General features: G+C 42.2%; 18 non-coding genes across 18 annotated transcripts; all 18 read left to right on the forward strand.

Annotated features, from left to right (window-relative positions):
• Positions 1-368: 368 nt before the first annotated feature.
• Positions 369-450, forward strand: TRNAL-AAG (transfer RNA leucine (anticodon AAG)). Its single transcript has one exon. It is a non-coding gene; the product is annotated as a tRNA-Leu (tRNA).
• A 477-nt stretch (positions 451-927) lies between these two features.
• TRNAL-AAG (transfer RNA leucine (anticodon AAG)) lies at positions 928-1,009 on the forward strand. The gene has a single exon. It is a non-coding gene; the product is annotated as a tRNA-Leu (tRNA).
• Positions 1,010-5,934: 4,925 nt separating this feature from the next.
• TRNAL-AAG (transfer RNA leucine (anticodon AAG)) lies at positions 5,935-6,016 on the forward strand. Its single transcript has one exon. It is a non-coding gene; the product is annotated as a tRNA-Leu (tRNA).
• Positions 6,017-7,052: 1,036 nt separating this feature from the next.
• Positions 7,053-7,134, forward strand: TRNAL-AAG (transfer RNA leucine (anticodon AAG)). The gene has a single exon. It is a non-coding gene; the product is annotated as a tRNA-Leu (tRNA).
• Positions 7,135-8,170: 1,036 nt separating this feature from the next.
• Positions 8,171-8,252, forward strand: TRNAL-AAG (transfer RNA leucine (anticodon AAG)). Its single transcript has one exon. It is a non-coding gene; the product is annotated as a tRNA-Leu (tRNA).
• Positions 8,253-10,406: 2,154 nt separating this feature from the next.
• TRNAL-AAG (transfer RNA leucine (anticodon AAG)) lies at positions 10,407-10,488 on the forward strand. The gene has a single exon. It is a non-coding gene; the product is annotated as a tRNA-Leu (tRNA).
• A 1,036-nt stretch (positions 10,489-11,524) lies between these two features.
• On the forward strand, positions 11,525-11,606 carry TRNAL-AAG (transfer RNA leucine (anticodon AAG)). Its single transcript has one exon. It is a non-coding gene; the product is annotated as a tRNA-Leu (tRNA).
• A 2,713-nt stretch (positions 11,607-14,319) lies between these two features.
• On the forward strand, positions 14,320-14,401 carry TRNAL-AAG (transfer RNA leucine (anticodon AAG)). The gene has a single exon. It is a non-coding gene; the product is annotated as a tRNA-Leu (tRNA).
• Positions 14,402-16,555: 2,154 nt separating this feature from the next.
• Positions 16,556-16,637, forward strand: TRNAL-AAG (transfer RNA leucine (anticodon AAG)). The gene has a single exon. It is a non-coding gene; the product is annotated as a tRNA-Leu (tRNA).
• Positions 16,638-17,673: 1,036 nt separating this feature from the next.
• TRNAL-AAG (transfer RNA leucine (anticodon AAG)) lies at positions 17,674-17,755 on the forward strand. The gene has a single exon. It is a non-coding gene; the product is annotated as a tRNA-Leu (tRNA).
• Positions 17,756-18,791: 1,036 nt separating this feature from the next.
• TRNAL-AAG (transfer RNA leucine (anticodon AAG)) lies at positions 18,792-18,873 on the forward strand. The gene has a single exon. It is a non-coding gene; the product is annotated as a tRNA-Leu (tRNA).
• Positions 18,874-20,471: 1,598 nt separating this feature from the next.
• Positions 20,472-20,553, forward strand: TRNAL-AAG (transfer RNA leucine (anticodon AAG)). The gene has a single exon. It is a non-coding gene; the product is annotated as a tRNA-Leu (tRNA).
• Positions 20,554-21,030: 477 nt separating this feature from the next.
• Positions 21,031-21,112, forward strand: TRNAL-AAG (transfer RNA leucine (anticodon AAG)). Its single transcript has one exon. It is a non-coding gene; the product is annotated as a tRNA-Leu (tRNA).
• Positions 21,113-21,589: 477 nt separating this feature from the next.
• Positions 21,590-21,671, forward strand: TRNAL-AAG (transfer RNA leucine (anticodon AAG)). The gene has a single exon. It is a non-coding gene; the product is annotated as a tRNA-Leu (tRNA).
• Positions 21,672-22,707: 1,036 nt separating this feature from the next.
• TRNAL-AAG (transfer RNA leucine (anticodon AAG)) lies at positions 22,708-22,789 on the forward strand. The gene has a single exon. It is a non-coding gene; the product is annotated as a tRNA-Leu (tRNA).
• A 1,036-nt stretch (positions 22,790-23,825) lies between these two features.
• Positions 23,826-23,907, forward strand: TRNAL-AAG (transfer RNA leucine (anticodon AAG)). Its single transcript has one exon. It is a non-coding gene; the product is annotated as a tRNA-Leu (tRNA).
• A 1,036-nt stretch (positions 23,908-24,943) lies between these two features.
• TRNAL-AAG (transfer RNA leucine (anticodon AAG)) lies at positions 24,944-25,025 on the forward strand. Its single transcript has one exon. It is a non-coding gene; the product is annotated as a tRNA-Leu (tRNA).
• A 1,036-nt stretch (positions 25,026-26,061) lies between these two features.
• TRNAL-AAG (transfer RNA leucine (anticodon AAG)) lies at positions 26,062-26,143 on the forward strand. Its single transcript has one exon. It is a non-coding gene; the product is annotated as a tRNA-Leu (tRNA).
• Positions 26,144-26,511: the final 368 nt, after the last annotated feature.

Raw genomic sequence — 26,511 nt, forward strand, 5'->3', positions numbered from 1 at the left:
ACAAACTCTATAAGAAAAGGCTTTTGATGATATTCCCAAGATGTTATGGCACAGATTAAGCTACCCCGATGCGCTAGCTAAGTAGACATTAGGCGCACTCCACGATCTTGCACTTCAAAGCCTTCAATAGCCTAGAAACATCTGAAAAAGCAGTAGTGCGGTAATACTGTTGAACTCACTTGCGTTTGCTTCCTTTCTAACTGGAGGAATGCATTTTCAGCCTTCTGCTGCCATCATTAAATATTCAGCTCGAATGCAGCAACAATTCTTCTTTTTAAATCAAATTCTGGAAAAGGATTTCTTGCCAGGAGAAATGTTCTTTATGAAATCTCTTGGACATTTTGATCCCACATTATCCACTTTTTCATGGTAGCATGGCCGAGCGGTCTAAGGCGCTGGATTAAGGCTCCAGACTCTTTGGAGGCGTGGGTTCGAATCCCACTGCTGCCAGTTTTCAATTTTGAAAGCTCTCAAGTTGCTTTCTGAACATTTTAGTGGTCAGAAGAACTTGCTTTTGATGATGCTCAGAAATGGACTTTTTGGCCTTTTCTGAAACCGAACAAACTCTATAAGAAAAGGCTTTTGATGATATTCCCAAGATGTTATGGCACAGATTAAGCTACCCTGATGCGCTAGCTAAGTAGACATTAGGCGCACTCCACGATCTTGCACTTCAAAGCCTTCAATAGCCTAGAAACATCTGAAAAAGCAGTAGTGCGGTAATACTGTTGAACTCACTTGCGTTTGCTTCCTTTCTAACTGGAGGAATGCATTTTCAGCCTTCTGCTGCCATCATTAAATATTCAGCTCGAATGCAGCAACAATTCTTCTTTTTAAATCAAATTCTGGAAAAGGATTTCTTGCCAGGAGAAATGTTCTTTATGAAATCTCTTGGACATTTTGATCCCAAATTATCCACTTTTTCATGGTAGCATGGCCGAGCGGTCTAAGGCGCTGGATTAAGGCTCCAGTCTCTTTGGAGGCGTGGGTTCGAATCCCACTGCTGCCAGTTTTCAATTTTGAAAGCTCTCAAGTTGCTTTCTGAACATTTTAGTGGTCAGAAGAACTTGCTTTTGATGATGCTCAGAAATGGACTTTTTGGCCTTTTCTGAAACCGAACAAACTCTATAAGAAAAGGCTTTTGATGATATTCCCAAGATGTTATGGCACAGATTAAGCTACCCCGATGCGCTAGCTAAGTAGACATTAGGCGCACTCCACGATCTTGCACTTCAAAGCCTTCAATAGCCTAGAAACATCTGAAAAAGCAGTAGTGCGGTAATACTGTTGAACTCACTTGCGTTTGCTTCCTTTCTAACTGGAGGAATGCATTTTCAGCCTTCTGCTGCCATCATTAAATATTCAGCTCGAATGCAGCAACAATTCTTCTTTTTAAATCACATTCTGGAAAAGGATTTCTTGCCAGGAGAAATGTTATTTATGAAATCTCTTGGACATTTTGATCCCAAATTATCCACTCTTTCATGGTAGCATGGCCGAGCGGTCTAAGGCGCTGGATTAAGGCTCCAGTCTCTTTGGAGGCATGGGTTCGAATACCACTGCTGCCAGTTTTCAATTTTGAAAGCTCTCAAGTTGCTTTCTGAACATTTTAGTGGTCAGAAGAACTTGCTTTTGATGATGCTCAGAAATGGACTTTTTGGCCTTTTCTGAAACCGAACAAACTCTATAAGAAAAGGCTTTTGATGATATTCCCAAGATGTTATGGCACAGATTAAGCTACCCTGATGCGCTAGCTAAGTAGACATTAGGCGCACTCCACGATCTTGCACTTCAAAGCCTTCAATAGCCTAGAAACATCTGAAAAAGCAGTAGTGCGGTAATACTGTTGAACTCACTTGCGTTTGCTTCCTTTCTAACTGGAGGAATGCATTTTCAGCCTTCTGCTGCCATCATTAAATATTCAGCTCGAATGCAGCAACAATTCTTCTTTTTAAATCAAATTCTGGAAAAGGATTTCTTGCCAGGAGAAATGTTCTTTATGAAATCTCTTGGACATTTTGATCCAAAATTATCCACTATTTCATGGTAGCATGGCCGAGCGGTCTAATGCGCTGGATTAAGGCTCCAGTCTCTTTGGAGGCGTGGGTTCGAATCCCACTGCTGCCAGTTTTCAATTTTGAAAGCTCTCAAGTTGCTTTCTGAACATTTTAGTGGTCAGAAGAACTTGCTTTTGATGATGCTCAGAAACGGACTTTTTGGCCTTTTCTGAAACCGAACAAACTCTATAAGAAAAGGCTTTTGATGATATTCCCAAGATGTTATGGCACAGATTAAGCTACCCCGATGCGCCAGCTAAGTAGACATTAGGCGCACTCCACGATCTTGCACTTCAAAGCCTTCAATAGCCTAGAAACATCTGAAAAAGCAGTAGTGCGGTAATACTGTTGAACACACTTGCGTTTGCTTCCTTTCTAACTGGAGGAATGCATTTTCAGCCTTCTGCTGCCATCATTAAATATTCAGCTCGAATGCAGCAACAATTCTTCTTTTTAAATCAAATTCTGGAAAAGGATTTCTTGCCAGGAGAAATGTTCTTTATGAAATCTCTTGGACATTTTGATCCCACATTATCCACTTTTTCATGGTAGCATGGCCGAGCGGTCTAAGGCGCTGGATTAAGGCTCCAGTCTCTTTGGAGGCGTGGGTTCAAATCCCACTGCTGCCAGTTTTCAATTTTGAAAGCTCTCAAGTTGCTTTCTGAACATTTTAGTGGTCAGAAGAACTTGCTTTTGATGATGCTCAGAAATGGACTTTTTGGCCTTTTCTGAAACCGAACAAACTCTATAAGAAAAGGCTTTTGATGATATTCCCAAGATGTTATGGCACAGATTAAGCTACCCTGATGCGCTAGCTAAGTAGACATTAGGCGCACTCCACGATCTTGCACTTCAAAGCCTTCAATAGCCTAGAAACATCTGAAAAAGCAGTAGTGCGGTAATACTGTTGAACTCACTTGCGTTTGCTTCCTTTCTAACTGGAGGAATGCATTTTCAGCCTTCTGCTGCCATCATTAAATATTCAGCTCGAATGCAGCAACAATTCTTCTTTTTAAATCAAATTCTGGAAAAGGATTTCTTGCCAGGAGAAATGTTCTTTATGAAATCTCTTGGACATTTTGATCCAAAATTATCCACTTTTTCATGGTAGCATGGCCGAGCGGTCTAAGGCGCTGGATTAAAGGAGATGTCTCGAGGAAGCAGTTAATTTTTTTTTTTGCCCAGTCCCCCCCATTAAACATACATTACAAAGCCCCCCTGTAAATGACATTTCTAGCTGGTTCGTACTTACCGTTCCAGCGTTTCAGCAACTTATAAAAGTTTCCTCAAGATGGCCGCCGGCTCTTTCCCCGTCGCTCGCTGCAGCCCGACGTGCGCGCTCCCGAGACGCCGCCAGCTGTGTCTCCATGGCAACCGGACGCATCGCAGCCGCCGACCAGACGCCCCGCAGCCGCCGACCAGACAGCAGGTAACCGGCGCTAGCCCCCGGCTCCCCAGCGCTAGACCCTCAGCCCAGGTGAAGGCCCCGGAGCCCAGCGCTAGGTTCCGGAGCCCAGCGCTAGTTCCCCCGGCCTAGCGACAGCCCCCCCGGCGCAGCCCGGCGCAGCGGCAGCCCCCCCCGGCCTAGCGACAGCCCCCCCATCACAGCGGCAGCCCCCCCCGGCGCAGCGACAGCCCCCCCCGGCGCAGCCCGGCGCAGCGACAGCCCCCTCCGGCGCAGCCCGGCGCAGCGGCAGCCCCCCCCCGGCGCAGCCCGGCGCAGCGGCAGCCCCCCCCCCCGGCGCAGCCCGGCGCAGCGGCAGCCCCCCCCCCGGCGCAGCCCGGCGCAGCGGCAGCCCCCCCCCCCGACCCATCACTTACCTGGGAGGCTTCTCGGGGCTGCTGGGCTGGGCTGGGCTGGGCTGGGCTTCTCCGCTGGGCAGCTCCAGTTTCTGCACCTTCCTCTAACAGAGGATGGTGCAGAATGGCCGCTTCAGCGCGCTCCCGAGCAGTGACAGCTCGTCTGCGCATGCGCAGAAGAGCTGTAGCGGGGAGCACACTGAAGCGGCTCGTGCTTAATGGAGAAGACCGGACTGCGCAAGCGCGTCTAAAAAAGCAAGCTGCCAGCGAATTTAGTCGGAACCATGGAGACGAGGACGCTAGCAACGGAGCAGGTAAGTGGAATAACTTCTGTATGGCTCATATTTAATGCACGATGTACATTACAAAGTGCATTAATATGGCCATACGGAAGTGTATAACCCCACTTGGTTTCGCGAGACCACCCCTTTAAGGCTCCAGTCTCTTTGGAGGCGTGGGTTCGAATCGCACTGCTGCCAGTTTTCAATTTTGAAAGCTCTCAAGTTGCTTTCTGAACATTTTAGTGGTCAGAAGAACTTGCTTTTGATGATGCTCAGAAATGGACTTTTTGGCCTTTTCTGAAACCGAACAAACTCTATAAGAAAAGGCTTTTGATGATATTCCCAAGATGTTATGGCACAGATTAAGCTACCCTGATGCGCTAGCTAAGTAGACATTAGGCGCACTCCACGATCTTGCACTTCAAAGCCTTCAATAGCCTAGAAACATCTGAAAAAGCAGTAGTGCGGTAATACTGTTGAACTCACTTGCGTTTGCTTCCTTTCTAACTGGAGGAATGCATTTTCAGCCTTCTGCTGCCATCATTAAATATTCAGCTCGAATGCAGCAACAATTCTTCTTTTTAAATCAAATTCTGGAAAAGGATTTCTTGCCAGGAGAAATGTTCTTTATGAAATCTCTTGGACATTTTGATCCAAAATTATCCACTTTTTCATGGTAGCATGGCCGAGCGGTCTAAGGCGCTGGATTAAGGCTCCAGTCTCTTTGGAGGCGTGTGTTCGAATCCCACTGCTGCCAGTTTTCAATTTTGAAAGCTCTCAAGTTGCTTTCTGAACATTTTAGTGGTCAGAAGAACTTGCTTTTGAGGATGCTCAGAAATGGACTTTTTGGCGGCCTTTTCTGAAACCGAACAAACTCTATAAGAAAAGGCTTTTGATGATATTCCCAAGATGTTATGGCACAGATTAAGCTACCCCGATGCGCTAGCTAAGTAGACATTAGGCGCACTCCACGATCTTGCACTTCAAAGCCTTCAATAGCCTAGAAACATCTGAAAAAGCAGTAGTGCGGTAATACTGTTGAACTCACTTGCGTTTGCTTCCTTTCTAACTGGAGGAATGCATTTTCAGCCTTCTGCTGCCATCATTAAATATTCAGCTCGAATGCAGCAACAATTCTTCTTTTTAAATCAAATTCTGGAAAAGGATTTCTTGCCAGGAGAAATGTTCTTTATGAAATCTCTTGGACATTTTGATCCCAAATTATCCACTTTTTCATGGTAGCATGGCCGAGCGGTCTAAGGCGCTGGATTAAGGCTCCAGTCTCTTTGGAGGCGTGGGTTCGAATCGCACTGCTGCCAGTTTTCAATTTTGAAAGCTCTCAAGTTGCTTTCTGAACATTTTAGTGGTCAGAAGAACTTGCTTTTGATGATGCTCAGAAATGGACTTTTTGGCCTTTTCTGAAACCGAACAAACTCTATAAGAAAAGGCTTTTGATGATATTCCCAAGATGTTATGGCACAGATTAAGCTACCCTGATGCGCTAGCTAAGTAGACATTAGGCGCACTCCACGATCTTGCACTTCAAAGCCTTCAATAGCCTAGAAACATCTGAAAAAGCAGTAGTGCGGTAATACTGTTGAACTCACTTGCGTTTGCTTCCTTTCTAACTGGAGGAATGCATTTTCAGCCTTCTGCTGCCATCATTAAATATTCAGCTCGAATGCAGCAACAATTCTTCTTTTTAAATCAAATTCTGGAAAAGGATTTCTTGCCAGGAGAAATGTTCTTTATGAAATCTCTTGGACATTTTGATCCAAAATTATCCACTTTTTCATGGTAGCATGGCCGAGCGGTCTAAGGCGCTGGATTAAGGCTCCAGTCTCTTTGGAGGCGTGGGTTCGAATCCCACTGCTGCCAGTTTTCAATTTTGAAAGCTCTCAAGTTGCTTTCTGAACATTTTAGTGGTCAGAAGAACTTGCTTTTGAGGATGCTCAGAAATGGACTTTTTGGCCTTTTCTGAAACCGAACAAACTCTATAAGAAAAGGCTTTTGATGATATTCCCAAGATGTTATGGCACAGATTAAGCTACCCCGATGCGCTAGCTAAGTAGACATTAGGCGCACTCCACGATCTTGCACTTCAAAGCCTTCAATAGCCTAGAAACATCTGAAAAAGCAGTAGTGTGGTAATACTGTTGAACTCACTTGCGTTTGCTTCCTTTCTAACTGGAGGAATGCATTTTCAGCCTTCTGCTGCCATCATTAAATATTCAGCTCGAATGCAGCAACAATTCTTCTTTTTAAATCAAATTCTGGAAAAGGATTTCTTGCCAGGAGAAATGTTCTTTATGAAATCTCTTGGACATTTTGATCCCAAATTATCCACTTTTTCATGGTAGCATGGCCGAGCGGTCTAAGGCGCTGGATTAAGGCTCCAGTCTCTTTGGAGGCGTGGGTTCGAATCGCACTGCTGCCAGTTTTCAATTTTGAAAGCTCTCAAGTTGCTTTCTGAACATTTTAGTGGTCAGAAGAACTTGCTTTTGATGATGCTCAGAAATGGACTTTTTGGCCTTTTCTGAAACCGAACAAACTCTATAAGAAAAGGCTTTTGATGATATTACCAAGATGTTATGGCACAGATTAAGCTACCCTGATGCGCTAGCTAAGTAGACATTAGGCGCACTCCACGATCTTGCACTTCAAAGCCTTCAATAGCCTAGAAACATCTGAAAAAGCAGTAGTGCGGTAATACTGTTGAACTCACTTGCGTTTGCTTCCTTTCTAACTGGAGGAATGCATTTTCAGCCTTCTGCTGCCATCATTAAATATTCAGCTCGAATGCAGCAACAATTCTTCTTTTTAAATCAAATTCTGGAAAAGGATTTCTTGCCAGGAGAAATGTTCTTTATGAAATCTCTTGGACATTTTGATCCAAAATTATCCACTTTTTCATGGTAGCATGGCCGAGCGGTCTAAGGCGCTGGATTAAGGCTCCAGTCTCTTTGGAGGCGTGGGTTCGAATCCCACTGCTGCCAGTTTTCAATTTTGAAAGCTCTCAAGTTGCTTTCTGAACATTTTAGTGGTCAGAAGAACTTGCTTTTGAGGATGCTCAGAAATGGACTTTTTGGCCTTTTCTGAAACCGAACAAACTCTATAAGAAAAGGCTTTTGATGATATTCCCAAGATGTTATGGCACAGATTAAGCTACCCTGATGCGCTAGCTAAGTAGACATTAGGCGCACTCCACGATCTTGCACTTTAAAGCCTTCAATAGCCTAGAAACATCTGAAAAAGCAGTAGTGCGGTAATACTGTTGAACTCACTTGCGTTTGCTTCCTTTCTAACTGGAGGAATGCATTTTCAGCCTTCTGCTGCCATCATTAAATATTCAGCTCGAATGCAGCAACAATTCTTCTTTTTAAATCAAATTCTGGAAAAGGATTTCTTGCCAGGAGAAATGTTCTTTATGAAATCTCTTGGACATTTTGATCCAAAATTATCCACTTTTTCATGGTAGCATGGCCGAGCGGTCTAATGCGCTGGATTAAGGCTCCAGTCTCTTTGGAGGCGTGGGTTCGAATCCCACTGCTGCCAGTTTTCAATTTTGAAAGCTCTCAAGTTGCTTTCTGAACATTTTAGTGGTCAGAAGAACTTGCTTTTGATGATGCTCAGAAACGGACTTTTTGGCCTTTTCTGAAACCGAACAAACTCTATAAGAAAAGGCTTTTGATGATATTCCCAAGATGTTATGGCACAGATTAAGCTACCCCGATGCGCTAGCTAAGTAGACATTAGGCGCACTCCACGATCTTGCACTTCAAAGCCTTCAATAGCCTAGAAACATCTGAAAAAGCAGTAGTGCGGTAATACTGTTGAACTCACTTGCGTTTGCTTCCTTTCTAACTGGAGGAATGCATTTTCAGCCTTCTGCTGCCATCATTAAATATTCAGCTCGAATGCAGCAACAATTCTTCTTTTTAAATCAAATTCTGGAAAAGGATTTCTTGCCAGGAGAAATGTTCTTTATGAAATCTCTTGGACATTTTGATCCCACATTATCCACTTTTTCATGGTAGCATGGCCGAGCGGTCTAAGGCGCTGGATTAAGGCTCCAGTCTCTTTGGAGGCGTGGGTTCGAATCCCACTGCTGCCAGTTTTCAATTTTGAAAGCTCTCAAGTTGCTTTCTGAACATTTTAGTGGTCAGAAGAACTTGCTTTTGAGGATGCTCAGAAATGGACTTTTTGGCCTTTTCTGAAACCGAACAAACTCTATAAGAAAAGGCTTTTGATGATATTCCCAAGATGTTATGGCACAGATTAAGCTACCCCGATGCGCTAGCTAAGTAGACATTAGGCGCACTCCACGATCTTGCACTTCAAAGCCTTCAATAGCCTAGAAACATCTGAAAAAGCAGTAGTGCGGTAATACTGTTGAACTCACTTGCGTTTGCTTCCTTTCTAACTGGAGGAATGCATTTTCAGCCTTCTGCTGCCATCATTAAATATTCAGCTCGAATGCAGCAACAATTCTTCTTTTTAAATCAAATTCTGGAAAAGGATTTCTTGCCAGGAGAAATGTTCTTTATGAAATCTCTTGGACATTTTGATCCCAAATTATCCAGTTTTTCATGGTAGCATGGCCGAGCGGTCTAAGGCGCTGGATTAAGGCTCCAGTCTCTTTGGAGGCGTGGGTTCGAATCGCACTGCTGCCAGTTTTCAATTTTGAAAGCTCTCAAGTTGCTTTCTGAACATTTTAGTGGTCAGAAGAACTTGCTTTTGATGATGCTCAGAAATGGACTTTTTGGCCTTTTCTGAAACCGAACAAACTCTATAAGAAAAGGCTTTTGATGATATTCCCAAGATGTTATGGCACAGATTAAGCTACCCTGATGCGCTAGCTAAGTAGACATTAGGCGCACTCCACGATCTTGCACTTCAAAGCCTTCAATAGCCTAGAAACATCTGAAAAAGCAGTAGTGCGGTAATACTGTTGAACTCACTTGCGTTTGCTTCCTTTCTAACTGGAGGAATGCATTTTCAGCCTTCTGCTGCCATCATTAAATATTCAGCTCGAATGCAGCAACAATTCTTCTTTTTAAATCAAATTCTGGAAAAGGATTTCTTGCCAGGAGAAATGTTCTTTATGAAATCTCTTGGACATTTTGATCCAAAATTATCCACTTTTTAATGTTAGCATGGCCGAGCGGTCTAAGGCGCTGGATTAAGGCTCCAGTCTCTTTGGAGGCGTGGGTTCGAATCCCACTGCTGCCAGTTTTCAATTTTGAAAGCTCTCAAGTTGCTTTCTGAACATTTTAGTGGTCAGAAGAACTTGCTTTTGAGGATGCTCAGAAATGGACTTTTTGGCCTTTTCTGAAACCGAACAAACTCTATAAGAAAAGGCTTTTGATGATATTCCCAAGATGTTATGGCACAGATTAAGCTACCCCGATGCGCTAGCTAAGTAGACATTAGGCGCACTCCACGATCTTGCACTTCAAAGCCTTCAATAGCCTAGAAACATCTGAAAAAGCAGTAGTGTGGTAATACTGTTGAACTCACTTGCGTTTGCTTCCTTTCTAACTGGAGGAATGCATTTTCAGCCTTCTGCTGCCATCATTAAATATTCAGCTCGAATGCAGCAACAATTCTTCTTTTTAAATCAAATTCTGGAAAAGGATTTCTTGCCAGGAGAAATGTTCTTTATGAAATCTCTTGGACATTTTGATCCCAAATTATCCACTTTTTCATGGTAGCATGGCCGAGCGGTCTAAGGCGCTGGATTAAGGCTCCAGTCTCTTTGGAGGCGTGGGTTCGAATCGCACTGCTGCCAGTTTTCAATTTTGAAAGCTCTCAAGTTGCTTTCTGAACATTTTAGTGGTCAGAAGAACTTGCTTTTGATGATGCTCAGAAATGGACTTTTTGGCCTTTTCTGAAACCGAACAAACTCTATAAGAAAAGGCTTTTGATGATATTCCCAAGATGTTATGGCACAGATTAAGCTACCCTGATGCGCTAGCTAAGTAGACATTAGGCGCACTCCACGATCTGGCACTTCAAAGCCTTCAATAGCCTAGAAACATCTGAAAAAGCAGTAGTGCGGTAATACTGTTGAACTCACTTGCGTTTGCTTCCTTTCTAACTGGAGGAATGCATTTTCAGCCTTCTGCTGCCATCATTAAATATTCAGCTCGAATGCAGCAACAATTCTTCTTTTTAAATCAAATTCTGGAAAAGGATTTCTTGCCAGGAGAAATGTTCTTTATGAAATCTCTTGGACATTTTGATCCAAAATTATCCACTTTTTCATGGTAGCATGGCCGAGCGGTCTAAGGCGCTGGATTAAGGCTCCAGTCTCTTTGGAGGCGTGGGTTCGAATCCCACTGCTGCCAGTTTTCAATTTTGAAAGCTCTCAAGTTGCTTTCTGAACATTTTAGTGGTCAGAAGAACTTGCTTTTGAGGATGCTCAGAAATGGACTTTTTGGCCTTTTCTGAAACCGAACAAACTCTATAAGAAAAGGCTTTTGATGATATTCCCAAGATGTTATGGCACAGATTAAGCTACCCTGATGCGCTAGCTAAGTAGACATTAGGCGCACTCCACGATCTTGCACTTCAAAGCCTTCAATAGCCTAGAAACATCTGAAAAAGCAGTAGTGTGGTAATACTGTTGAACTCACTTGCGTTTGCTTCCTTTCTAACTGGAGGAATGCATTTTCAGCCTTCTGCTGCCATCATTAAATATTCAGCTCGAATGCAGCAACAATTCTTCTTTTTAAATCAAATTCTGGAAAAGGATTTCTTGCCAGGAGAAATGTTCTTTATGAAATCTCTTGGACATTTTGATCCAAAATTATCCACTTTTTCATGGTAGCATGGCCGAGCGGTCTAATGCGCTGGATTAAGGCTCCAGTCTCTTTGGAGGCGTGGGTTCGAATCCCACTGCTGCCAGTTTTCAATTTTGAAAGCTCTCAAGTTGCTTTCTGAACATTTTAGTGGTCAGAAGAACTTGCTTTTGATGATGCTCAGAAACGGACTTTTTGGCCTTTTCTGAAACCGAACAAACTCTATAAGAAAAGGCTTTTGATGATATTCCCAAGATGTTATGGCACAGATTAAGCTACCCCGATGCGCTAGCTAAGTAGACATTAGGCGCACTCCACGATCTTGCACTTCAAAGCCTTCAATAGCCTAGAAACATCTGAAAAAGCAGTAGTGCGGTAATACTGTTGAACTCACTTGCGTTTGCTTCCTTTCTAACTGGAGGAATGCATTTTCAGCCTTCTGCTGCCATCATTAAATATTCAGCTCGAATGCAGCAACAATTCTTCTTTTTAAATCAAATTCTGGAAAAGGATTTCTTGCCAGGAGAAATGTTCTTTATGAAATCTCTTGGACATTTTGATCCCACATTATCCACTTTTTCATGGTAGCATGGCCGAGCGGTCTAAGGCGCTGGATTAAGGCTCCAGTCTCTTTGGAGGCGTGGGTTCGAATCCCACTGCTGCCAGTTTTCAATTTTGAAAGCTCTCAAGTTGCTTTCTGAACATTTTAGTGGTCAGAAGAACTTGCTTTTGATGATGCTCAGAAACGGACTTTTTGGCCTTTTCTGAAACCGAACAAACTCTATAAGAAAAGGCTTTTGATGATATTCCCAAGATGTTATGGCACAGATTAAGCTACCCCGATGCGCTAGCTAAGTAGACATTAGGCGCACTCCACGATCTTGCACTTCAAAGCCTTCAATAGCCTAGAAACATCTGAAAAAGCAGTAGTGCGGTAATACTGTTGAACTCACTTGCGTTTGCTTCCTTTCTAACTGGAGGAATGCATTTTCAGCCTTCTGCTGCCATCATTAAATATTCAGCTCGAATGCAGCAACAATTCTTCTTTTTAAATCAAATTCTGGAAAAGGATTTCTTGCCAGGAGAAATGTTCTTTATGAAATCTCTTGGACATTTTGATCCCAAATTATCCACTTTTTCATGGTAGCATGGCCGAGCGGTCTAAGGCGCTGGATTAAGGCTCCAGCCTCTTTGGAGGCGTGGGTTCGAATCGCACTGCTGCCAGTTTTCAATTTTGAAAGCTCTCAAGTTGCTTTCTGAACATTTTAGTGGTCAGAAGAACTTGCTTTTGATGATGCTCAGAAATGGACTTTTTGGCCTTTTCTGAAACCGAACAAACTCTATAAGAAAAGGCTTTTGATGATATTCCCAAGATGTTATGGCACAGATTAAGCTACCCTGATGCGCTAGCTAAGTAGACATTAGGCGCACTCCACGATCTTGCACTTCAAAGACTTCAATAGCCTAGAAACATCTGAAAAAGCAGCAGTGCGGTAATACTGTTGAACTCACTTGCGTTTGCTTCCTTTCTAACTGGAGGAATGCATTTTCAGCCTTCTGCTGCCATCATTAAATATTCAGCTCGAATGCAGCAACAATTCTTCTTTTTAAATCAAATTCTGGAAAAGGATTTCTTGCCAGGAGAAATGTTCTTTATGAAATCTCTTGGACATTTTGATCCCAAATTATCCACTTTTTCATGGTAGCATGGCCGAGCGGTCTAAGGCGCTGGATTAAGGCTCCAGTCTCTTTGGAGGCGTGGGTTCGAATCGCACTGCTGCCAGTTTTCAATTTTGAAAGCTCTCAAGTTGCTTTCTGAACATTTTAGTGGTCAGAAGAACTTGCTTTTGATGATGCTCAGAAATGGACTTTTTGGCCTTTTCTGAAACCGAACAAACTCTATAAGAAAAGGCTTTTGATGATATTCCCAAGATGTTATGGCACAGATTAAGCTACCCTGATGCGCTAGCTAAGTAGACATTAGGCGCACTCCACGATCTTGCACTTCAAAGCCTTCAATAGCCTAGAAACATCTGAAAAAGCAGTAGTGCGGTAATACTGTTGAACTCACTTGCGTTTGCTTCCTTTCTAACTGGAGGAATGCATTTTCAGCCTTCTGCTGCCATCATTAAATATTCAGCTCGAATGCAGCAACAATTCTTCTTTTTAAATCACATTCTGGAAAAGGATTTCTTGCCAGGAGAAATGTTCTTTATGAAATCTCTTGGACATTTTGATCCCAAATTATCCACTTTTTCATGGTAGCATGGCCGAGCGGTCTAAGGCGCTGGATTAAGGCTCCAGTCTCTTTGGAGGCGTGGGTTCGAATCGCACTGCTGCCAGTTTTCAATTTTGAAAGCTCTCAAGTTGCTTTCTGAACATTTTAGTGGTCAGAAGAACTTGCTTTTGATGATGCTCAGAAATGGACTTTTTGGCCTTTTCTGAAACCGAACAAACTCTATAAGAAAAGGCTTTTGATGATATTCCCAAGATGTTATGGCACAGATTAAGCTACCCTGATGCGCTAGCTAAGTAGACATTAGGCGCACTCCACGATCTTGCACTTCAAAGCCTTCAATAGCCTAGAAACATCTGAAAAAGCAGTAGTGCGGTAATACTGTTGAACTCACTTGCGTTTGCTTCCTTTCTAACTGGAGGAATGCATTTTCAGCCTTCTGCTGCCATCATTAAATATTCAGCTCGAATGCAGCAACAATTCTTCTTTTTAAATCAAATTCTGGAAAAGGATTTCTTGCCAGGAGAAATGTTCTTTATGAAATCTCTTGGACATTTTGATCCAAAATTATCCACTTTTTCATGGTAGCATGGCCGAGCGGTCTAATGCGCTGGATTAAGGCTCCAGTCTCTTTGGAGGCGTGGGTTCGAATCCCACTGCTGCCAGTTTTCAATTTTGAAAGCTCTCAAGTTGCTTTCTGAACATTTTAGTGGTCAGAAGAACTTGCTTTTGATGATGCTCAGAAACGGACTTTTTGGCCTTTTCTGAAACCGAACAAACTCTATAAGAAAAGGCTTTTGATGATATTCCCAAGATGTTATGGCACAGATTAAGCTACCCCGATGCGCTAGCTAAGTAGACATTAGGCGCACTCCACGATCTTGCACTTCAAAGCCTTCAATAGCCTAGAAACATCTGAAAAAGCAGTAGTGCGGTAATACTGTTGAACTCACTTGCGTTTGCTTCCTTTCTAACTGGAGGAATGCATTTTCAGCCTTCTGCTGCCATCATTAAATATTCAGCTCGAATGCAGCAACAATTCTTCTTTTTAAATCAAATTCTGGAAAAGGATTTCTTGCCAGGAGAAATGTTCTTTATGAAATCTCTTGGACATTTTGATCCCACATTATCCACTTTTTCATGGTAGCATGGCCGAGCGGTCTAAGGCGCTGGATTAAGGCTCCAGTCTCTTTGGAGGCGTGGGTTCGAATCCCACTGCTGCCAGTTTTCAATTTTGAAAGCTCTCAAGTTGCTTTCTGAACATTTTAGTGGTCAGAAGAACTTGCTTTTGAGGATGCTCAGAAATGGACTTTTTGGCCTTTTCTGAAACCGAACAAACTCTATAAGAAAAGGCTTTTGATGATATTCCCAAGATGTTATGGCACAGATTAAGCTACCCCGATGCGCTAGCTAAGTAGACATTAGGCGCACTCCACGATCTTGCACTTCAAAGCCTTCAATAGCCTAGAAACATCTGAAAAAGCAGTAGTGCGGTAATACTGTTGAACTCACTTGCGTTTGCTTCCTTTCTAACTGGAGGAATGCATTTTCAGCCTTCTGCTGCCATCATTAAATATTCAGCTCGAATGCAGCAACAATTCTTCTTTTTAAATCAAATTCTGGAAAAGGATTTCTTGCCAGGAGAAATGTTCTTTATGAAATCTCTTGGACATTTTGATCCCAAATTATCCACTTTTTCATGGTAGCATGGCCGAGCGGTCTAAGGCGCTGGATTAAGGCTCCAGCCTCTTTGGAGGCGTGGGTTCGAATCGCACTGCTGCCAGTTTTCAATTTTGAAAGCTCTCAAGTTGCTTTCTGAACATTTTAGTGGTCAGAAGAACTTGCTTTTGATGATGCTCAGAAATGGACTTTTTGGCCTTTTCTGAAACCGAACAAACTCTATAAGAAAAGGCTTTTGATGATATTCCCAAGATGTTATGGCACAGATTAAGCTACCCTGATGCGCTAGCTAAGTAGACATTAGGCGCACTCCACGATCTTGCACTTCAAAGCCTTCAATAGCCTAGAAACATCTGAAAAAGCAGCAGTGCGGTAATACTGTTGAACTCACTTGCGTTTGCTTCCTTTCTAACTGGAGGAATGCATTTTCAGCCTTCTGCTGCCATCATTAAATATTCAGCTCGAATGCAGCAACAATTCTTCTTTTTAAATCAAATTCTGGAAAAGGATTTCTTGCCAGGAGAAATGTTCTTTATGAAATCTCTTGGACATTTTGATCCCAAATTATCCACTTTTTCATGGTAGCATGGCCGAGCGGTCTAAGGCGCTGGATTAAGGCTCCAGTCTCTTTGGAGGCGTGGGTTCGAATCGCACTGCTGCCAGTTTTCAATTTTGAAAGCTCTCAAGTTGCTTTCTGAACATTTTAGTGGTCAGAAGAACTTGCTTTTGATGATGCTCAGAAATGGACTTTTTGGCCTTTTCTGAAACCGAACAAACTCTATAAGAAAAGGCTTTTGATGATATTCCCAAGATGTTATGGCACAGATTAAGCTACCCTGATGCGCTAGCTAAGTAGACATTAGGCGCACTCCACGATCTTGCACTTCAAAGCCTTCAATAGCCTAGAAACATCTGAAAAAGCAGTAGTGCGGTAATACTGTTGAACTCACTTGCGTTTGCTTCCTTTCTAACTGGAGGAATGCATTTTCAGCCTTCTGCTGCCATCATTAAATATTCAGCTCGAATGCAGCAACAATTCTTCTTTTTAAATCACATTCTGGAAAAGGATTTCTTGCCAGGAGAAATGTTCTTTATGAAATCTCTTGGACATTTTGATCCCAAATTATCCACTTTTTCATGGTAGCATGGCCGAGCGGTCTAAGGCGCTGGATTAAGGCTCCAGTCTCTTTGGAGGCGTGGGTTCGAATCGCACTGCTGCCAGTTTTCAATTTTGAAAGCTCTCAAGTTGCTTTCTGAACATTTTAGTGGTCAGAAGAACTTGCTTTTGATGATGCTCAGAAATGGACTTTTTGGCCTTTTCTGAAACCGAACAAACTCTATAAGAAAAGGCTTTTGATGATATTCCCAAGATGTTATGGCACAGATTAAGCTACCCTGATGCGCTAGCTAAGTAGACATTAGGCGCACTCCACGATCTTGCACTTCAAAGCCTTCAATAGCCTAGAAACATCTGAAAAAGCAGTAGTGCGGTAATACTGTTGAACTCACTTGCGTTTGCTTCCTTTCTAACTGGAGGAATGCATTTTCAGCCTTCTGCTGCCATCATTAAATATTCAGCTCGAATGCAGCAACAATTCTTCTTTTTAAATCAAATTCTGGAAAAGGATTTCTTGCCAGGAGAAATGTTCTTTATGAAATCTCTTGGACATTTTGATCCAAAATTATCCACTTTTTCATGGTAGCATGGCCGAGCGGTCTAAGGCGCTGGATTAAGGCTCCAGTCTCTTTGGAGGCGTGGGTTCGAATCCCACTGCTGCCAGTTTTCAATTTTGAAAGCTCTCAAGTTGCTTTCTGAACATTTTAGTGGTCAGAAGAACTTGCTTTTGAGGATGCTCAGAAATGGACTTTTTGGCCTTTTCTGAAACCGAACAAACTCTATAAGAAAAGGCTTTTGATGATATTCCCAAGATGTTATGGCACAGATTAAGCTACCCTGATGCGCTAGCTAAGTAGACATTAGGCGCACTCCACGATCTTGCACTTCAAAGCCTTCAATAGCCTAGAAACATCTGAAAAAGCAGTAGTGCGGTAATACTGTTGAACTCACTTGCGTTTGCTTCCTTTCTAACTGGAGGAATGCATTTTCAGCCTTCTGCTGCCATCATTAAATATTCAGCTCGAATGCAGCAACAATTCTTCTTTTTAAATCAAATTCTGGAAAAGGATTTCTTGCCAGGAGAAATGTTCTTTATGAAATCTCTTGGACATTTTGATCCAAAATTATCCACTTTTTCATGGTAGCATGGCCGAGCGGTCTAATGCGCTGGATTAAGGCTCCAGTCTCTTTGGAGGCGTGGGTTCGAATCCCACTGCTGCCAGTTTTCAATTTTGAAAGCTCTCAAGTTGCTTTCTGAACATTTTAGTGGTCAGAAGAACTTGCTTTTGATGATGCTCAGAAACGGACTTTTTGGCCTTTTCTGAAACCGAACAAACTCTATAAGAAAAGGCTTTTGATGATATTCCCAAGATGTTATGGCACAGATTAAGCTACCCCGATGCGCTAGCTAAGTAGACATTAGGCGCACTCCACGATCTTGCACTTCAAAGCCTTCAATAGCCTAGAAACATCTGAAAAAGCAGTAGTGCGGTAATACTGTTGAACTCACTTGCGTTTGCTTCCTTTCTAACTGGAGGAATGCATTTTCAGCCTTCTGCTGCCATCATTAAATATTCAGCTCGAATGCAGCAACAATTCTTCTTTTTAAATCAAATTCTGGAAAAGGATTTCTTGCCAGGAGAAATGTTCTTTATGAAATCTCTTGGACATTTTGATCCCACATTATCCACTTTTTCATGGTAGCATGGCCGAGCGGTCTAAGGCGCTGGATTAAGGCTCCAGTCTCTTTGGAGGCGTGGGTTCGAATCCCACTGCTGCCAGTTTTCAATTTTGAAAGCTCTCAAGTTGCTTTCTGAACATTTTAGTGGTCAGAAGAACTTGCTTTTGAGGATGCTCAGAAATGGACTTTTTGGCCTTTTCTGAAACCGAACAAACTCTATAAGAAAAGGCTTTTGATGATATTCCCAAGATGTTATGGCACAGATTAAGCTACCCCGATGCGCTAGCTAAGTAGACATTAGGCGCACTCCACGATCTTGCACTTCAAAGCCTTCAATAGCCTAGAAACATCTGAAAAAGCAGTAGTGCGGTAATACTGTTGAACTCACTTGCGTTTGCTTCCTTTCTAACTGGAGGAATGCATTTTCAGCCTTCTGCTGCCATCATTAAATATTCAGCTCGAATGCAGCAACAATTCTTCTTTTTAAATCAAATTCTGGAAAAGGATTTCTTGCCAGGAGAAATGTTCTTTATGAAATCTCTTGGACATTTTGATCCCAAATTATCCACTTTTTCATGGTAGCATGGCCGAGCGGTCTAAGGCGCTGGATTAAGGCTCCAGCCTCTTTGGAGGCGTGGGTTCGAATCGCACTGCTGCCAGTTTTCAATTTTGAAAGCTCTCAAGTTGCTTTCTGAACATTTTAGTGGTCAGAAGAACTTGCTTTTGATGATGCTCAGAAATGGACTTTTTGGCCTTTTCTGAAACCGAACAAACTCTATAAGAAAAGGCTTTTGATGATATTCCCAAGATGTTATGGCACAGATTAAGCTACCCTGATGCGCTAGCTAAGTAGACATTAGGCGCACTCCACGATCTTGCACTTCAAAGACTTCAATAGCCTAGAAACATCTGAAAAAGCAGCAGTGCGGTAATACTGTTGAACTCACTTGCGTTTGCTTCCTTTCTAACTGGAGGAATGCATTTTCAGCCTTCTGCTGCCATCATTAAATATTCAGCTCGAATGCAGCAACAATTCTTCTTTTTAAATCAAATTCTGGAAAAGGATTTCTTGCCAGGAGAAATGTTCTTTATGAAATCTCTTGGACATTTTGATCCAAAATTATCCACTTTTTCATGGTAGCATGGCCGAGCGGTCTAAGGCGCTGGATTAAGGCTCCAGTCTCTTTGGAGGCGTGGGTTCGAATCCCACTGCTGCCAGTTTTCAATTTTGAAAGCTCTCAAGTTGCTTTCTGAACATTTTAGTGGTCAGAAGAACTTGCTTTTGAGGATGCTCAGAAATGGACTTTTTGGCGGCCTTTTCTGAAACCGAACAAACTCTATAAGAAAAGGCTTTTGATGATATTCCCAAGATGTTATGGCACAGATTAAGCTACCCCGATGCGCTAGCTAAGTAGACATTAGGCGCACTCCACGATCTTGCACTTCAAAGCCTTCAATAGCCTAGAAACATCTGAAAAAGCAGTAGTGTGGTAATACTGTTGAACTCACTTGCGTTTGCTTCCTTTCTAACTGGAGGAATGCATTTTCAGCCTTCTGCTGCCATCATTAAATATTCAGCTCGAATGCAGCAACAATTCTTCTTTTTAAATCAAATTCTGGAAAAGGATTTCTTGCCAGGAGAAATGTTCTTTATGAAATCTCTTGGACATTTTGATCCCAAATTATCCACTTTTTCATGGTAGCATGGCCGAGCGGTCTAAGGCGCTGGATTAAGGCTCCAGTCTCTTTGGAGGCGTGGGTTCGAATCGCACTGCTGCCAGTTTTCAATTTTGAAAGCTCTCAAGTTGCTTTCTGAACATTTTAGTGGTCAGAAGAACTTGCTTTTGATGATGCTCAGAAATGGACTTTTTGGCCTTTTCTGAAACCGAACAAACTCTATAAGAAAAGGCTTTTGATGATATTCCCAAGATGTTATGGCACAGATTAAGCTACCCTGATGCGCTAGCTAAGTAGACATTAGGCGCACTCCACGATCTTGCACTTCAAAGCCTTCAATAGCCTAGAAACATCTGAAAAAGCAGTAGTGCGGTAATACTGTTGAACTCACTTGCGTTTGCTTCCTTTCTAACTGGAGGAATGCATTTTCAGCCTTCTGCTGCCATCATTAAATATTCAGCTCGAATGCAGCAACAATTCTTCTTTTTAAATCACATTCTGGAAAAGGATTTCTTGCCAGGAGAAATGTTCTTTATGAAATCTCTTGGACATTTTGATCCCAAATTATCCACTTTTTCATGGTAGCATGGCCGAGCGGTCTAAGGCGCTGGATTAAGGCTCCAGTCTCTTTGGAGGCGTGGGTTCGAATCGCACTGCTGCCAGTTTTCAATTTTGAAAGCTCTCAAGTTGCTTTCTGAACATTTTAGTGGTCAGAAGAACTTGCTTTTGATGATGCTCAGAAATGGACTTTTTGGCCTTTTCTGAAACCGAACAAACTCTATAAGAAAAGGCTTTTGATGATATTCCCAAGATGTTATGGCACAGATTAAGCTACCCTGATGCGCTAGCTAAGTAGACATTAGGCGCACTCCACGATCTTGCACTTCAAAGCCTTCAATAGCCTAGAAACATCTGAAAAAGCAGTAGTGCGGTAATACTGTTGAACTCACTTGCGTTTGCTTCCTTTCTAACTGGAGGAATGCATTTTCAGCCTTCTGCTGCCATCATTAAATATTCAGCTCAAATGCAGCAACAATTCTTCTTTTTAAATCAAATTCTGGAAAAGGATTTCTTGCCAGGAGAAATGTTCTTTATGAAATCTCTTGGACATTTTGATCCAAAATTATCCACTTTTTCATGGTAGCATGGCCGAGCGGTCTAAGGCGCTGGATTAAGGCTCCAGTCTCTTTGGAGGCGTGGGTTCGAATCCCACTGCTGCCAGTTTTCAATTTTGAAAGCTCTCAAGTTGCTTTCTGAACATTTTAGTGGTCAGAAGAACTTGCTTTTGAGGATGCTCAGAAATGGACTTTTTGGCCTTTTCTGAAACCGAACAAACTCTATAAGAAAAGGCTTTTGATGATATTCCCAAGATGTTATGGCACAGATTAAGCTACCCTGATGCGCTAGCTAAGTAGACATTAGGCGCACTCCACGATCTTGCACTTCAAAGCCTTCAATAGCCTAGAAACATCTGAAAAAGCAGTAGTGCGGTAATACTGTTGAACTCACTTGCGTTTGCTTCCTTTCTAACTGGAGGAATGCATTTTCAGCCTTCTGCTGCCATCATTAAATATTCAGCTCGAATGCAGCAACAATTCTTCTTTTTAAATCAAATTCTGGAAAAGGATTTCTTGCCAGGAGAAATGTTCTTTATGAAATCTCTTGGACATTTTGATCCAAAATTATCCACTTTTTCATGGTAGCATGGCCGAGCGGTCTAAGGCGCTGGATTAAGGCTCCAGTCTCTTTGGAGGCGTGGGTTCGAATCCCACTGCTGCCAGTTTTCAATTTTGAAAGCTCTCAAGTTGCTTTCTGAACATTTTAGTGGTCAGAAGAACTTGCTTTTGAGGATGCTCAGAAATGGACTTTTTGGCCTTTTCTGAAACCGAACAAACTCTATAAGAAAAGGCTTTTGATGATATTCCCAAGATGTTATGGCACAGATTAAGCTACCCCGATGCGCTAGCTAAGTAGACATTAGGCGCACTCCACGATCTTGCACTTCAAAGCCTTCAATAGCCTAGAAACATCTGAAAAAGCAGTAGTGCGGTAATACTGTTGAACTCACTTGCGTTTGCTTCCTTTCTAACTGGAGGAATGCATTTTCAGCCTTCTGCTGCCATCATTAAATATTCAGCTCGAATGCAGCAACAATTCTTCTTTTTAAATCACATTCTGGAAAAGGATTTCTTGCCAGGAGAAATGTTCTTTATGAAATCTCTTGGACATTTTGATCCCACATTATACACTTTTTCATGGTAGCATGGCCGAGCGGTCTAAGGCGCTGGATTAAGGCTCCAGTCTCTTTGGAGGCGTGGGTTCGAATCCCACTGCTGCCAGTTTTCAATTTTGAAAGCTCTCAAGTTGCTTTCTGAACATTTTAGTGGTCAGAAGAACTTGCTTTTGAGGATGCTCAGAAATGGACTTTTTGGCCTTTTCTGAAACCGAACAAACTCTATAAGAAAAGGCTTTTGATGATATTCCCAAGATGTTATGGCACAGATTAAGCTACCCCGATGCGCTAGCTAAGTAGACATTAGGCGCACTCCACGATCTTGCACTTCAAAGCCTTCAATAGCCTAGAAACATCTGAAAAAGCAGTAGTGCGGTAATACTGTTGAACTCACTTGCGTTTGCTTCCTTTCTAACTGGAGGAATGCATTTTCAGCCTTCTGCTGCCATCATTAAATATTCAGCTCGAATGCAGCAACAATTCTTCTTTTTAAATCAAATTCTGGAAAAGGATTTCTTGCCAGGAGAAATGTTCTTTATGAAATCTCTTGGACATTTTGATCCCAAATTATCCACTTTTTCATGGTAGCATGGCCGAGCGGTCTAAGGCGCTGGATTAAGGCTCCAGTCTCTTTGGAGGCGTGGGTTCGAATCGCACTGCTGCCAGTTTTCAATTTTGAAAGCTCTCAAGTTGCTTTCTGAACATTTTAGTGGTCAGAAGAACTTGCTTTTGATGATGCTCAGAAATGGACTTTTTGGCCTTTTCTGAAACCGAACAAACTCTATAAGAAAAGGCTTTTGATGATATTCCCAAGATGTTATGGCACAGATTAAGCTACCCTGATGCGCTAGCTAAGTAGACATTAGGCGCACTCCACGATCTTGCACTTCAAAGCCTTCAATAGCCTAGAAACATCTGAAAAAGCAGTAGTGCGGTAATACTGTTGAACTCACTTGCGTTTGCTTCCTTTCTAACTGGAGGAATGCATTTTCAGCCTTCTGCTGCCATCATTAAATATTCAGCTCGAATGCAGCAACAATTCTTCTTTTTAAATCAAATTCTGGAAAAGGATTTCTTGCCAGGAGAAATGTTCTTTATGAAATCTCTTGGACATTTTGATCCAAAATTATCCACTTTTTCATGGTAGCATGGCCGAGCGGTCTAAGGCGCTGGATTAAGGCTCCAGTCTCTTTGGAGGCGTGGGTTCGAATCCCACTGCTGCCAGTTTTCAATTTTGAAAGCTCTCAAGTTGCTTTCTGAACATTTTAGTGGTCAGAAGAACTTGCTTTTGAGGATGCTCAGAAATGGACTTTTTGGCCTTTTCTGAAACCGAACAAACTCTATAAGAAAAGGCTTTTGATGATATTCCCAAGATGTTATGGCACAGATTAAGCTACCCCGATGCGCTAGCTAAGTAGACATTAGGCGCACTCCACGATCTTGCACTTCAAAGCCTTCAATAGCCTAGAAACATCTGAAAAAGCAGTAGTGTGGTAATACTGTTGAACTCACTTGCGTTTGCTTCCTTTCTAACTGGAGGAATGCATTTTCAGCCTTCTGCTGCCATCATTAAATATTCAGCTCGAATGCAGCAACAATTCTTCTTTTTAAATCAAATTCTGGAAAAGGATTTCTTGCCAGGAGAAATGTTCTTTATGAAATCTCTTGGACATTTTGATCCCAAATTATCCACTTTTTCATGGTAGCATGGCCGAGCGGTCTAAGGCGCTGGATTAAGGCTCCAGTCTCTTTGGAGGCGTGGGTTCGAATCGCACTGCTGCCAGTTTTCAATTTTGAAAGCTCTCAAGTTGCTTTCTGAACATTTTAGTGGTCAGAAGAACTTGCTTTTGATGATGCTCAGAAATGGACTTTTTGGCCTTTTCTGAAACCGAACAAACTCTATAAGAAAAGGCTTTTGATGATATTCCCAAGATGTTATGGCACAGATTAAGCTACCCTGATGCGCTAGCTAAGTAGACATTAGGCGCACTCCACGATCTGGCACTTCAAAGCCTTCAATAGCCTAGAAACATCTGAAAAAGCAGTAGTGCGGTAATACTGTTGAACTCACTTGCGTTTGCTTCCTTTCTAACTGGAGGAATGCATTTTCAGCCTTCTGCTGCCATCATTAAATATTCAGCTCGAATGCAGCAACAATTCTTCTTTTTAAATCAAATTCTGGAAAAGGATTTCTTGCCAGGAGAAATGTTCTTTATGAAATCTCTTGGACATTTTGATCCAAAATTATCCACTTTTTCATGGTAGCATGGCCGAGCGGTCTAAGGCGCTGGATTAAGGCTCCAGTCTCTTTGGAGGCGTGGGTTCGAATCCCACTGCTGCCAGTTTTCAATTTTGAAAGCTCTCAAGTTGCTTTCTGAACATTTTAGTGGTCAGAAGAACTTGCTTTTGAGGATGCTCAGAAATGGACTTTTTGGCCTTTTCTGAAACCGAACAAACTCTATAAGAAAAGGCTTTTGATGATATTCCCAAGATGTTATGGCACAGATTAAGCTACCCTGATGCGCTAGCTAAGTAGACATTAGGCGCACTCCACGATCTTGCACTTCAAAGCCTTCAATAGCCTAGAAACATCTGAAAAAGCAGTAGTGTGGTAATACTGTTGAACTCACTTGCGTTTGCTTCCTTTCTAACTGGAGGAATGCATTTTCAGCCTTCTGCTGCCATCATTAAATATTCAGCTCGAATGCAGCAACAATTCTTCTTTTTAAATCAAATTCTGGAAAAGGATTTCTTGCCAGGAGAAATGTTCTTTATGAAATCTCTTGGACATTTTGATCCAAAATTATCCACTTTTTCATGGTAGCATGGCCGAGCGGTCTAATGCGCTGGATTAAGGCTCCAGTCTCTTTGGAGGCGTGGGTTCGAATCCCACTGCTGCCAGTTTTCAATTTTGAAAGCTCTCAAGTTGCTTTCTGAACATTTTAGTGGTCAGAAGAACTTGCTTTTGATGATGCTCAGAAACGGACTTTTTGGCCTTTTCTGAAACCGAACAAACTCTATAAGAAAAGGCTTTTGATGATATTCCCAAGATGTTATGGCACAGATTAAGCTACCCCGATGCGCTAGCTAAGTAGACATTAGGCGCACTCCACGATCTTGCACTTCAAAGCCTTCAATAGCCTAGAAACATCTGAAAAAGCAGTAGTGCGGTAATACTGTTGAACTCACTTGCGTTTGCTTCCTTTCTAACTGGAGGAATGCATTTTCAGCCTTCTGCTGCCATCATTAAATATTCAGCTCGAATGCAGCAACAATTCTTCTTTTTAAATCAAATTCTGGAAAAGGATTTCTTGCCAGGAGAAATGTTCTTTATGAAATCTCTTGGACATTTTGATCCCACATTATCCACTTTTTCATGGTAGCATGGCCGAGCGGTCTAAGGCGCTGGATTAAGGCTCCAGTCTCTTTGGAGGCGTGGGTTCGAATCCCACTGCTGCCAGTTTTCAATTTTGAAAGCTCTCAAGTTGCTTTCTGAACATTTTAGTGGTCAGAAGAACTTGCTTTTGAGGATGCTCAGAAATGGACTTTTTGGCCTTTTCTGAAACCGAACAAACTCTATAAGAAAAGGCTTTTGATGATATTCCCAAGATGTTATGGCACAGATTAAGCTACCCCGATGCGCTAGCTAAGTAGACATTAGGCGCACTCCACGATCTTGCACTTCAAAGCCTTCAATAGCCTAGAAACATCTGAAAAAGCAGTAGTGCGGTAATACTGTTGAACTCACTTGCGTTTGCTTCCTTTCTAACTGGAGGAATGCATTTTCAGCCTTCTGCTGCCATCATTAAATATTCAGCTCGAATGCAGCAACAATTCTTCTTTTTAAATCAAATTCTGGAAAAGGATTTCTTGCCAGGAGAAATGTTCTTTATGAAATCTCTTGGACATTTTGATCCCAAATTATCCACTTTTTCATGGTAGCATGGCCGAGCGGTCTAAGGCGCTGGATTAAGGCTCCAGCCTCTTTGGAGGCGTGGGTTCGAATCGCACTGCTGCCAGTTTTCAATTTTGAAAGCTCTCAAGTTGCTTTCTGAACATTTTAGTGGTCAGAAGAACTTGCTTTTGATGATGCTCAGAAATGGACTTTTTGGCCTTTTCTGAAACCGAACAAACTCTATAAGAAAAGGCTTTTGATGATATTCCCAAGATGTTATGGCACAGATTAAGCTACCCTGATGCGCTAGCTAAGTAGACATTAGGCGCACTCCACGATCTTGCACTTCAAAGACTTCAATAGCCTAGAAACATCTGAAAAAGCAGCAGTGCGGTAATACTGTTGAACTCACTTGCGTTTGCTTCCTTTCTAACTGGAGGAATGCATTTTCAGCCTTCTGCTGCCATCATTAAATATTCAGCTCGAATGCAGCAACAATTCTTCTTTTTAAATCAAATTCTGGAAAAGGATTTCTTGCCAGGAGAAATGTTCTTTATGAAATCTCTTGGACATTTTGATCCAAAATTATCCACTTTTTCATGGTAGCATGGCCGAGCGGTCTAAGGCGCTGGATTAAGGCTCCAGTCTCTTTGGAGGCGTGGGTTCGAATCCCACTGCTGCCAGTTTTCAATTTTGAAAGCTCTCAAGTTGCTTTCTGAACATTTTAGTGGTCAGAAGAACTTGCTTTTGAGGATGCTCAGAAATGGACTTTTTGGCCTTTTCTGAAACCGAACAAACTCTATAAGAAAAGGCTTTTGATGATATTCCCAAGATGTTATGGCACAGATTAAGCTACCCTGATGCGCTAGCTAAGTAGACATTAGGCGCACTCCACGATCTTGCACTTCAAAGCCTTCAATAGCCTAGAAACATCTGAAAAAGCAGTAGTGCGGTAATACTGTTGAACTCACTTGCGTTTGCTTCCTTTCTAACTGGAGGAATGCATTTTCAGCCTTCTGCTGCCATCATTAAATATTCAGCTCGAATGCAG

Source organism: Eleutherodactylus coqui, chromosome 13 (genome assembly GCF_035609145.1).
Source record: "Eleutherodactylus coqui strain aEleCoq1 chromosome 13, aEleCoq1.hap1, whole genome shotgun sequence".
Classification (NCBI taxonomy): Eukaryota; Metazoa; Chordata; class Amphibia; order Anura; family Eleutherodactylidae; genus Eleutherodactylus; species Eleutherodactylus coqui.